The following is a 12,781-nucleotide window of genomic DNA, read 5'->3' as shown; positions in this document are numbered from 1 at the left end:
CAATACCATTAAACTTTCATCTCAATAAACGCGTCCTGGTCCTGCAAGTTCTGATTTTTCTCTGAATTTCCCAGGAACTCATAAAAGAACAGACTGGTTTTCCTTAGTTTCGGAAACTATGATACATATTGATTGCTACTGAAGTGCAAAACATCCAAAGCTTCTTATTCCCTTTGTCTCGAAATGCCAGGTTTCGTCGCTCATGCAAGATATTTTCCACAAGACATGAGTATCACTTTTTTTCTTGTCACTGGCGAATATTTCAGGATATGTTTTCTTTTCCACCAATATACTGTAATACTCTTATTAACCCCTCTATGAAATTAATTTATTTTTATATTTAAAAAGTCTAACGAGTTTTAAATTCGCATCATTTGTCCCTATTCCACTCATTTATCACTAACTCCATAACGACTACTGACAAATTCAAAATGGCCAGGTTTGAAGATACATCATTTATCATTTCGCTCACAAGTTTTTGCTGTGATATATTACATTTTTTATATCTTTCTTCGTTTATATTGCTTTGTACCTAGATAATTTCCTTCAGTCCTAAAAAGATGCTGATTTTTCTTCATCATCTATTGAAGGTTGTAACAAATCATTGCCAATAAGTATTTCATCGGCCGTGGGGTCTTCCCTACTCCAACGTTGAACATGACAAACAAAACTTAATCCTTCGTCCTCTAGCTTTTACAGCTTTAGGAATATTAGCTTATTTGTGACATTAGGGGTGTGACGTTAATTTTCTTCTTTCGAGATAACAGCAACGCTGTGTACTGGAACTTTCCATCCTATTTAATGAGAGGTACTGTCCATATTAACGCCAAACCTGGCAGAAAATAAACTTTCAACTTATAAGGACAAAATTTACTCACAGAGTATCTTTGAAGAATTACTGTCATAATGGATATGGAAGTTTAGTGCCTCATTTGTACCTGCCTTGCTGAACAATTTTTAGTATGCAGTTATGCATATGGGATTAACTTTAATCTTAGCCTTTATATTCCTGGGTAAAAAGTTTGTGAAATAGAGGGTGTACACAACATTTCATTGTAAGAAAATACTATTAACCTATCCTGATCACAAAAATAGATCCCATGCAAGCAACATGAGCCTGTTTAATAGGTGGACGAAAAAAAAACAAGGGCTGAGGAAGGCTAAAGAAATTTTTAAAAAACCACTTGACTTGGTTCCCTGTTACCTAATAAATATAACTTGACCTTCGTTTATGCAATAAGAAGTGGACCGCTATATGGCGAACCAGCCTTGTTCTAGTTATGTATCTTTCAGTCCCCCTCTCCTCATGAAAAGTCACTCATTTGCATGATAATACAGCAGACCCTTGTTGGCTTCTTCCAGTTGGTAGAGCCTTCTCACACAGTGTCTTCAGCTTTTGTTCTGTCTGTGTATCACGTCCTATCTTGAGCTTTGATTTTTCAAGTCAGAGAGGCTTGGTGGCACACATGTGCGTTTAACATAATCCATTGTCACCACACTAGCGTCGGTGTAATTGAATTCCACAGAAAATAGAAAGCAATTGAGTGTGTATGAGAGAGAGAGAGAGAGAGAGAGAGAGAGAGAGAGAGAGAGAGAGAGAGAGAGAGAGAGAGAGAGGGGGGGGCTTGAAAGTTAAGAACGGTCTGTCCAAAAATATTGTGTGATCCATATAGTGTGTGTGTGTATGTATACAATTTTTGAGAGAGAGAGAGAGAGAGAGAGAGAGAGAGAGGGGTGGCGGAGTGGGGCTTCGAAAGTTAAGAACGGTCTGTCAAAAATATAATGTGATCCATATAGTGTGTGTGTGTGTGTGTTTGTATACTTTTTGAGAGAGAGAGAGAGAGAGAGAGAGAGAGAGAGAGAGAGAGAGAGATCTTCAAAGGTTAAGAACAGTCTATAAAAACATTCTATGATCTATATAGTGTATGTGTGTATGTTTACTACTTTTGAGAGAGAGAGAGAGAGAGAGAGAGAGAGAGAGAGAGAGAGAGAGAGAGAGAGAGAGAGAGAGAGAGAGAGAGAAATTCGAAAGTTAAGAACAGTCACGTCAAAAATATTCTGTGCTCCAGAAGTTTCACTGATATGAATAAAAAAAATGGTTGCACGTTTTTATCACCAAACATTGCCGTAAAAATTGTTCGTTCCTTTTTATTTCCCTTAATTTTTTCTTTTCTTTGGATGGCTGGTTCGGTTGGCGAGGGAAGGGGGGGTTGCCAGTAGCCGAAATTTCGTAATCTCTCATCTTTGATCTAAAACGAATGTTTATAAACGTTGATACACCACTTATTTTTGCAGTGGTTTGGTAAATGTAAAATATACACATTCCCTCGTTTTTCAGACTATCTTTTTTTTTTTTTTTTAACTTTTTCATGCTTGTTGCCATAACGTGATTTCGCACGAAAAGTACCTTTCATTACTGCAGAAGAATTTTAATTTCCCTATCCCTCGAATAAAGTATATATTTGAACGTTTTATCCCCTACTCTAAATATAATTCCTATTTTCCACTTCGTATATCTGTGGTTTTATCTATCCAGTACTTTTCGGTCCCCCCACGTTCGTAAAAATTCTTTTCCAGAGAATTTATTACAAACGAGAAAAAAGAGCCACGCTGTAGAAAAAGACTTTTATATGTCTTTTCCATAAAAAAGGGCGTGCCAAAAAATATTGTGAAAACTTTTAAGCTGCTGTTACGTTTCTTTTATAAGGTGCTAGCTTCAAAGTCTGTTAAGTCTTATGCTCTTGGGTAACGCCAAATATTTTCTACAAAGGCATTTATAAAGAAAGAAGCATTTGTCATGTGCATTACTCTTCTGAGTGTTCTGTCACATTTATTTGCATACTAAGACTACTGTTCATAGTTTCTTTGGTCAGACAGGAACTTCAGTAGTTTTGGCTATGGTTTTCAGGCTCTATTTGCTTTTAGATATGCAATAGTTTCAATTAGTCATGCATCTCCCTCTTTTCATTGAAATTCTAAATTCATCCAAATTTCCTTTTCTTAGTCTTGTACAATTCTGGAAAAATTTGAGGCTTACTTGGCATGGCAGCTCCAAAGACGGTTATATATGAGACACAGTTTTTCTGTCTCTCTAATTAGCCAAAAGAACGAAACCAAGAAAGAAATCCACCATTAATGTCACTTTCTTTAGGTGCTACATCAGAGATAAGCCCTTGTGAAAATAACATTACTCGCACAAAACTCGAGGCCAGGATGTTGATCACAGCTGCTTTCAAACTGACTTCCTCATTTCTATCCTGGGAACAAACTGTTTTAAGATTACAGGAACATCCAGTTACAGATCTAATTTAGATAAAATCTGACTGTTCTTTTCCTCCCTCTTAAACTTCGGATGATACGTCCTTATTGCCATTCTCTCCTCGTGACAAAACCACCTCGAAATACAAATACACATACTTTGATCAAGTATAAATATTATACTATAAACCAGTTTATTCATTCCCACTCCTTACAAAATTTCTCATACCACCCATTATGTTACTTCATATATTTACTCTCAGTACTAATACACCAGTTCATTCAACAATTACCGTATGACCAGTTCATTCAACAATTAACGTATGTCCACCAGTTCATTCAACAATTAACGTATGTCTCAATACACTTTTACTATAAAAAAGTATAAATCTTTTGTATAGTCGAAATTACCTCCAAATACTGTTATCCATCAAATCACTAACGCTTAGTCCTTTCATAAATCATAGTATTTTTGCATTCCCACAGATACAGTGCATGTCTACCAACGCATCCAAACAGCTTCTATATTTCCTTTCATCTACATTCAGAATCCTCACGCTTCATCCTGTACAGAGAAGATCGCTCAGCAATCCATGAATACCTCCCTATTTTGTCTCACTGAAACACCTTTACGAAATCTCATAGGAATCTTATACCATATTTTTGTTCACCTATTCTGTGAGTCACCTCTTCTCTCATCGAACGATCATATGTTACAGTTATTTATAAATACTTAAATGGATCAATGTCTTCTATCCTTGCACTATAAATGATAACTGTAAGTGCACCTTTTTCCTGACTTTTATTTACCTTCTTACATTTCTGTAACTTTCATGTTGTTTTCCTTACTTCCAGTTACTGTCTAACTCCTTCATCAATCTTTGACGTTGTTTATTTTCAATCGTTAATCAATCTCCGAGGCTATTTTCCTATACCACTAAATAACGCTGTATCATCTGCAATCTTTAATTACCAACTATTCTATCATAAGTCCTTTTTTTATGTAAATTTGCACCTACTTTAGTTTGTTTAATCTATTACTAGTTAACAATACGGAACTATACTGAAAAAATGCACACGTCTGATCGTCTGAGTCAGATATAAATAAAATCTACATGAAGTTACACTCAGATAAAATTATATATATATATATATATATATATATATATATATATATATATATATATATATATATACAGTATATATATATATATATATATACAGTATATATATATATATATATATATATATATATATATATATATATATATATATATATATATATATATATATATATATATATGTTTCCTTTTTGCCTTTGCATTAAAAACAGAACCACTAGGAATCACCCTAACCCATTCCCTTATCCACTTGTTCTCGAAGCTGTCCTCTGCCGAAGTTAAGCCTCTCGCCGTGGAAAGTTGCATTAGTTTCCGATAATGTGGTAAATTCCTTCCTCTCTGGCTTTTGCCAAGATGGAGTTTGAATCGTTTTCCAATGGTCGGAAGAACATATATTTTAATTTTTTTATTATTACGTAGAGGAATAAAATTACCGATTCATGAGCTTGATTCTCTTTGTAAGCTTCATATAGACATTTAAATACACACACACGCATATAATTATAATTATATGCGAGTGGGTTCCGTTCTCAGCTAGCACTATGCTGGCCGCGAGTTCGAATCTCCGACCGGCCAATGACGAATAAGAGGAATTTATTTCTGGTGACAGAAATTCATTTCTCGCTATAATGTGGTTCGGATTCCACAATAAGCTGTAGGTCCCGTTGCTAGGTGACCAATTGGTTCTTAGCCACGTAAAATAAATCTAATCCTTCGGGCCAGCCCTAGAAGAGCTGTTAATCAGCTCAGTGGTCTGGTTAAACTACGATACACTTAACTTTTTTTATATATATATATATATATATATATATATATATATATATATATATATATGTCTTTTACTGTAATAACAAGATATATGCTTTCGACTGGCATGCTGTTCTTTCGACTGTAGCCGCCAAGAAGAATTAGAGGAATTTATGATATGTCATAAGATAAAAAGTGTCCCGTTGCTAAGTAAATATATGGTTAAACTAACGTTCAAACAGTGCTTTATGGTTGCAAAATGTTCAAAACAGTTTTATGGGCCTTTTCATTTTCACACGTATATATATATAATATATATATATATATATATATATATATATATATATATATATATATATATATATATATATATATATATATATATATACATTATTATACATATATATATATATATATATATATATATATATATACATATATATATATATATATATATATATATATATATATATATATATATATATGTATGTGTATGAATTGTGTGTACATAGAAACGACTGGAAATGAGAAAAATTCAAGACAGATTACTAAGGACTTCCTGTATTACGTACACATCTTCGGGGCAAAAGTGCCTGTGTATATTTGTATGTATCTTTACTTTAAGGCTTTCCAAATGAACTACATTCAGTTAAAGAGATCACCAAGTTAGTCTTTTACAAACAGCATTAGGAATGGTAATACTTGGAAATAATATTAATGTAAGTCATTTGCTTAAACACCAGAGATACCATTCAACACAGGAAGTGCTACAGATATACAAAAGAAAAACTTGATATCAGTACCACTTGATAAAGCCTTGCTTGGAGCATTCCACGAGAAGTACTTCTTATCTAAAGCCTAACGCCTAACGTAATGGTCTTCGTAGGCACATAGGTGGTTATTTGACCTTGTTTCTAGTCTTATTTTATCTATTAATTTTGTTTTTTTTAAAGCTTGAAACCTTTTTTAATAGAATAACTGTATTATATACAGTTGGTTTAAGATATATATATATATATATATATATATTGAAACCTTTTTGTAATAGAATAACTTTTGTCACATCACCGTGATTCATTACAATCAGAAAATATATTATTTAGGTACTTGTTGGATATTAAAGGATATTCTGATTATATATATATATATATATATATATATATATATATATATATTTATATATATATATATATATATATATATATATATATACATATATATATATATATATATATATATATATATATATATATATATATATATATATATATATATATATATATGAAAGGTATATGTTTGTACACACACATAATATATACACACACATGCGCGTATGTATATATATATGTATGTGTGTGTATGTATCTATATACTCGTTTGTGTTCGTGATGGTGAACAACCTTTGGGTTTAATGCGCGAGAGGACAGGGAAAAATATCATCCCATTACATTCATCTCGACTTTTACCCTCAAAGTTTTTTTTTTTTTATACAAAAGTAGGCTTTTCTCTCTCGGTCGTTGTTTTTTCTCTTTATTTTCAACCACATTTTAGGACAGCAATACCTAACAACTTTTTTGGCGGCGGTCCAAAAGCCTAGTACAATCCATTGTAGCGACTCGTGTATCTATGTGCTTTTTTTTAGTATCATTTTAAACGTTTGTTATAAAATACTATCTTTTTATGACATGAATGTTAACAACAAGAAAAATTAATCACATAAGTAGAATGGAGATAGAAGGTATTATTTTTAAGAAATATATCCTAACATTTCTTTAAAAAAAAATTCTTGAAAATTAACCTACCCTTCATTCCTAATCAGGAAAGAGAGAGAGAGAGAGAGAGAGAGAGAGAGAGAGAGAGAGAGAGAGAGAGAGAGAGAGAGATTAAAAAGAATAGGGCAACATTAACTATTAATTTAAGTTCCTTTTAGTTAATTGTTATGAAACGTTTTTAATAATGTATAATCTCGCGGTCAACTAAGCCCTGGAGTGCCTCAAGGTGATCATGTAAAGTTGTATTTCAACACTTTCTTTGGAATGCAGTTTTATAACTCTGCAATTAGCTTACAAACACGTTCCACAACGATATCTTTAATTGCTCTAAAAATCTACTAATACTTCTTTCGCAAGTGGTCAAGAAAGAGAAGCATTGTTATAAATGATAATGTAATGCGGTTATTTAGGCTAAAATAAGGAATCATAATACTAAGACCTAACAAATCAACAGATACATTTGTGCCCAATATACGGAAGTAATAATCATGACAATAATATGGTAAACACTCATTTAAATGCCTTGGTAATCTAGTTTTGTATCGTGACCGGAAGTCAGGAACCACTAGAATTTAAAAGAAATACGGTTTGCCTCTCCCCTTCTCTATCAATCCCCTCGTGTCCTATATTCCATATTTTATCCGCTGTTCCCTCTTCCCCTCTGTTTACAGTTACAATTATCCGAACCTCAATGTATACTTTAAACGATAAACATAGTCCCCTTTTCCCCTAATTAATCTGCTGTTTTTTATCAGTGATTTATGTTCTATCGTACGATAACTTTCAGATCTGTCACATTCTACTTGTCAGTTTTCCCTCTTCCTCTGTCTGTCTGTCTGTCCGCTTTAATTACTGCCGGTTGTGAAAATTGAGAACGATGCTGTACAGTGATCCTGGTATATTATATTAAAAAAAATTATTCTTTTTTATTATTATAACTATAGTTTATTGATAGTCAGCGAATGGAGTTTGATAAATGGGCCTCGTTTAAATTCATCCAATTTAATCCATTCGAAAGAAGGAAAAAAAAGACACGTCACGTTTCTGTATATTTCTAGAGATGTTGTCTTGCCTGTATTTTATCTACCTCGTTGTTCAACACACCAACAATTTATGAGTGAAATAGTTTGGTTTTAATAATTTGTATGTAAATAATACAGTCATTCATTGTTTCCTAGAAAAAAAAAAAACTTGACAAACAATCGTCTCTAAAAATGTCCTCTCCTCTCTTTACCAGACTTTTGAAAGTCACGGAGCTCTGTGGGGAAAAAATTGTGAATGAGGGAGGCGGCACATTCTATAGGACACGCTTCGGAATTCCAATAAAGGTCCATACTCAAGAGGATCCGTCTTCGGTAGAGGGTGACCAGGAAAATACGCGTTCAACACGAATAACCAACCAGCCGCTGGAAACCGTTACATATATGGGTGGATGGAACCGAAAGTCTTCCATGATGACTAAATTAACTAGAATTTAATATTGACCTCCAAATATTAAAATGAGGAGCAAATTCACGTATGCTCTCTGCTGACGTCACCGGAATTTCAGGTGTAACGGTTTTATTTTCTACTCCCTCATGTTTATCTGTTTATTACCTTTTCCTGGCACTTCTCTCTCTCTCTCTCTCTCTCTCTCTCTCTCTCTCTCTTTGCAGGCTGATTTCCCTTTGGAATCCTCTTGGGATAAGTCTGTTGACTGTCCATAAAGGTTTTCAGATAAAGATTTAAAGAAAGACAAGAAAAAATAATAACTCTCTTACTACTAACGCCCATAATAATAACCATCATAATTATAATAGCAGGAAAAAAAGCAATAATCATAATCATAATAAGAGTGTAGTGATCATACGCATTCATTAGTGTAACTATTCTTCATGTATATCCAAAAATGGCTATGTTTTTTACCAGTAAAATTGATAGTAATAATTTCAGAAGATTACATATATCCTAATAAAAATAAGTTGATGGCTAAAAAACACGTGGCATAAATATAATCATTATTTTTATAATTTTAATCGGCTGGTGTTAGTCTCATAAGAATGAAATGAATAGTCACAGAAAAGATAACTTAAAACAAAATAATATAAAAAACTAAGAAAAAACCCTAAAACATAAAAAAAACCTTAGTCACAAATATGCTTAGAAAATTATCTAAATTTGTGGATTATTCTAATATAATTAGAATAGGTCACGGATCTCGTAATTTAAGTTTATTTAACTGGAATAACTGCTACGCATGGAGATATTAAGGTTGCAGTATATTCTTTAAAACAAAAGTGTAGCGATGAATTTATGCAATGCGACATAAGATCGTTTCCTAATATCTAATAATTATTTCATAGGTTGATTAACAAGCTGCACTTGGCTAACCATTTGATTATAAGGCATGTTACCTCTTCGTACGCTCTAGACTGTAGTTATATATATATATGTATATACATATGTATGCGTATGTCATATAAATATATATATATATATATATATATATATATATGTATGTACATACATACATACATACATATATATATATATATATATATATATATATATATATATATATATATATATATATATATATTTATATATATATAAGTGACCAGGTCTGAGATGAATCAGCTTTGGTGTCGGTTCACAATCAAAAGACGCCCCACGTTTTGCCAGACACTATCGAACTGAGCGAAAAGCTGGAGAATTTTTTTACTGGAACGAAAGGGGAATGGCGATGGCTACTGCGGAGCCTTTACAATCTTCCATAACCCACTTATCACAATTCTGACCTGGCGAGTTTGCGAAGACTATTTCGTGTGCTGTGGGTTCTGATTTGATTGTACGAAATTTAGGCTGTTAGCCAAGCACTGGGGCACTTTCGGCCATTCAGCGCTTAAGACATGAAAAGAGGAAGCTGGAGCGGTTGGGAAGCTAGATTCAAAGATCCAGATAATAAAGGAGATGAAGTACGAGGATCTAAAGGTGGAACTGGGAGAAAACGCCACAGTTGCACAAGGAAGTAATAGTTGAAATGGAGGTAAAATAAAAGGCTAAAAATTGAGTGCAACTGAGAGCCAAAGGGACATTAAAACCACCCTCTACTAATGCCTTCATAGTTAGAGGTGATGGGAAGGAAAATGGAAGAAAGAAGCGGAAATGGAGGTAAAATAAAAAGCTAAAAATTGAGTGCAACTGAGAGCCAAAGGGACACTACAACCACCCTCTAATAATGCCTTCAGTGCACTATGTGAGATGTACCGACTGCAGTAACTCCCTGTGGTGGCATTTTGTGTTTTGTTTTCTGAGAATCCTGTAATATTACACCAACTAGTGTTATTTGCTAAAAACCGTAATTTATTTTTAATGAAAAGAAAAGGGGCCCACTCTTAACCAGATTTGGATTTGTACAGGCTCTATAAACGTTTAACCTACTTTCACGGTCAGTGATTTTAAACGTGAAATAGGTCAAGGGCTATCTGAAAGGTGTGAATGTTATTATGATTGGTACAAGAAGGGGAGGTTTTATTTGGATGTTTGTTGGTTTTTGAAATTGTATTTATTTCAAAAGTGTCTGATTTTAAATGCAAAATCAGATTCTTGTACTGGATTTGGAAAACAATTTTATGTAATCAATCCTTAACATTAAAATGACGACAAATTATCAATATGCACAGAGTTCTAATCCATAACATTTATTTTCCTCAACAGCAAATAAATAAAAGCTAAAATCATGGCATGGAAATAACTCAAAATCTTTCATCCTTCTAAAAATAAATTCAGAAAAAAGTACTTCCCGCCAAGTCTCAAGCAGCACTAGGAAAAAAATTAGAAATAAAAAAATCATACCGTTCCTTTTCTTTTCATTTAATGAACAAAGGATTTTCCTTTGAGAAAATCGTTTGCCCCCACGAGGGATGTTCTCTGTAGTTTACGCACCTCGAATGTTGTATTGTTCGAAAGAAAAAGGTTATTGGTTATTTCCTGTCTGGTTTTTTTTTTTTTTTTTTGCGAGAAATAGAGGAAAGTTAATAAATTACTCTTGTTCCAGGTAGCAGAGATAATGAATTATACACGAGAATGGAGAGGTACACGCAGAGTAAATAGCAGACCGATGTAATGAGCGACCGAGATATTATAAATTGCTCTAGAGATCAGTAAGTGTCTTCCATAAAGAATATTAACCCTGACAAATTTGGAACTTTTGACTATTGTATCACATAAAGATGCCCTATCAATTAAACACTTTAATAATAATAAAAAATAGCTGACCATCAACAAAATAATAAGTTGCAATAAGTTGCAGTCTTAATAAGCTGCAGAATTTTACGAACTATTACTATAAGTAAGAATTTAAAAATTCACTTGAATCCGGAGGAAAAAATATCATTATTATAATGCTATCAAGGAAATAAGGAATCCTTCCATTAACAGCCAAACGTCCCTGGTGACAAAGTAAAATGATGATGTAATGTTTTGTTCTTTATTCTTTTGGATGACTGAACATGTGTATATATATATATATATATATATATATATATATATATATATATATATATATATATATATATATATATATATATATATATATACAGTATATATATACAGTATATATATACTGTATAGAAATATATATATATATATATATATATATATATATATATATATATATATATATATATATATATATATATATATATATATATATATATATATATATGTATATATAATATATATATATATATATATATATATATATATATATATATATATATATATATATATATATATATATATATATATATAGGTGTTAGGAACAATCGCTTGCCAATTGTTCCCTTGGTGGATTGTTGCCTCCTTTTGTTGTTTTTGTGTTTTTCTTGCTGGCGAGCTGTCGTCTGGTGAATGGCGTCAGACTTCGTCAGTCAGGTTCATAACAGCAACAAGTCAGGTTCGTAGCAGCAACGAGCCAGGTTCTGGAGGGCAGAACGACCGATGGTCCAGGGCAGCAGCGAGCCAGCTGGAGTAGCAGCAGCAGCAGGTATCCGTACCTGCGAGTCAGATCCTGGCAGCGGAGAGTTTGTTGAGGACGAGATGGTTGCCGTGTCGGCTCTGTCATGGTCGTCATTGGAGGAGGGTCGTCGTTTCATTGAGGAGAGATGGGCGTCGTGTCGGTACGTATTTTGAGGACGAGACGTTTTTGATTGCCGTGTCGGCTCTGTCGTGGTCGTCGGTACTGGAGGAGGACGTCAGCACTGTGCTTGAGGACGAGATGGTTGTCGTTTCGGCTCTGTCTTAGTTGTCCTGCAGTGTTCCTTTGAGCTGCCAGTTTATTTGTGTAATTAGTTTTGCTGCCTGGGTATTATGACATTTTTGAACTTATTAATTTTTGTAAGGATTATTGATTTGGTTTTACATGTATATTTTACTGACTCCATTTAACTGTGCTGCTCGTGTTATTTGATCATGTTACCTCATTAGTGTTGTTACTTGTGTAATAGTTTTTTTTTGGACTTGTTTTCAGATTTAATGTTCAGAATTATTTTTTTAATTATCTTCACTGACACTCTTAAATGTAACGTTTGTGCCGTTAATGGTCTCTTATGATATTTATTTGATTATTCTTCTTTTAAAGTAATTTGATTACGCTGCTGATGATTTGTTTTTACAATACTTAGAAGTGCTGTCTCATTTTGTATTGTTTATCAATTTATTACTGACACATTTGTATATAAGTTTAAATTGAACCTGACTCGCATGTATATAACTTTTTTTGTAAATAAATTAACTTTAAGGTAACTTTTTCGTTTTGTTCTGCTCCTCCCTCCTTTGTTTGTCACCTCTCGTCAGTCATTACAGCCCAATTGCTTGTTTATTTTAAAGAACCTGTAGATCTCG

The sequence above is a fragment of the Macrobrachium rosenbergii genome, chromosome 27 (genome assembly GCF_040412425.1).
Source record: "Macrobrachium rosenbergii isolate ZJJX-2024 chromosome 27, ASM4041242v1, whole genome shotgun sequence".
NCBI lineage: Eukaryota > Metazoa > Arthropoda > Malacostraca > Decapoda > Palaemonidae > Macrobrachium > Macrobrachium rosenbergii.
The sequence above is the reverse complement of the archived record's forward strand: the minus strand, read 5'-3'. Positions refer to the sequence as shown.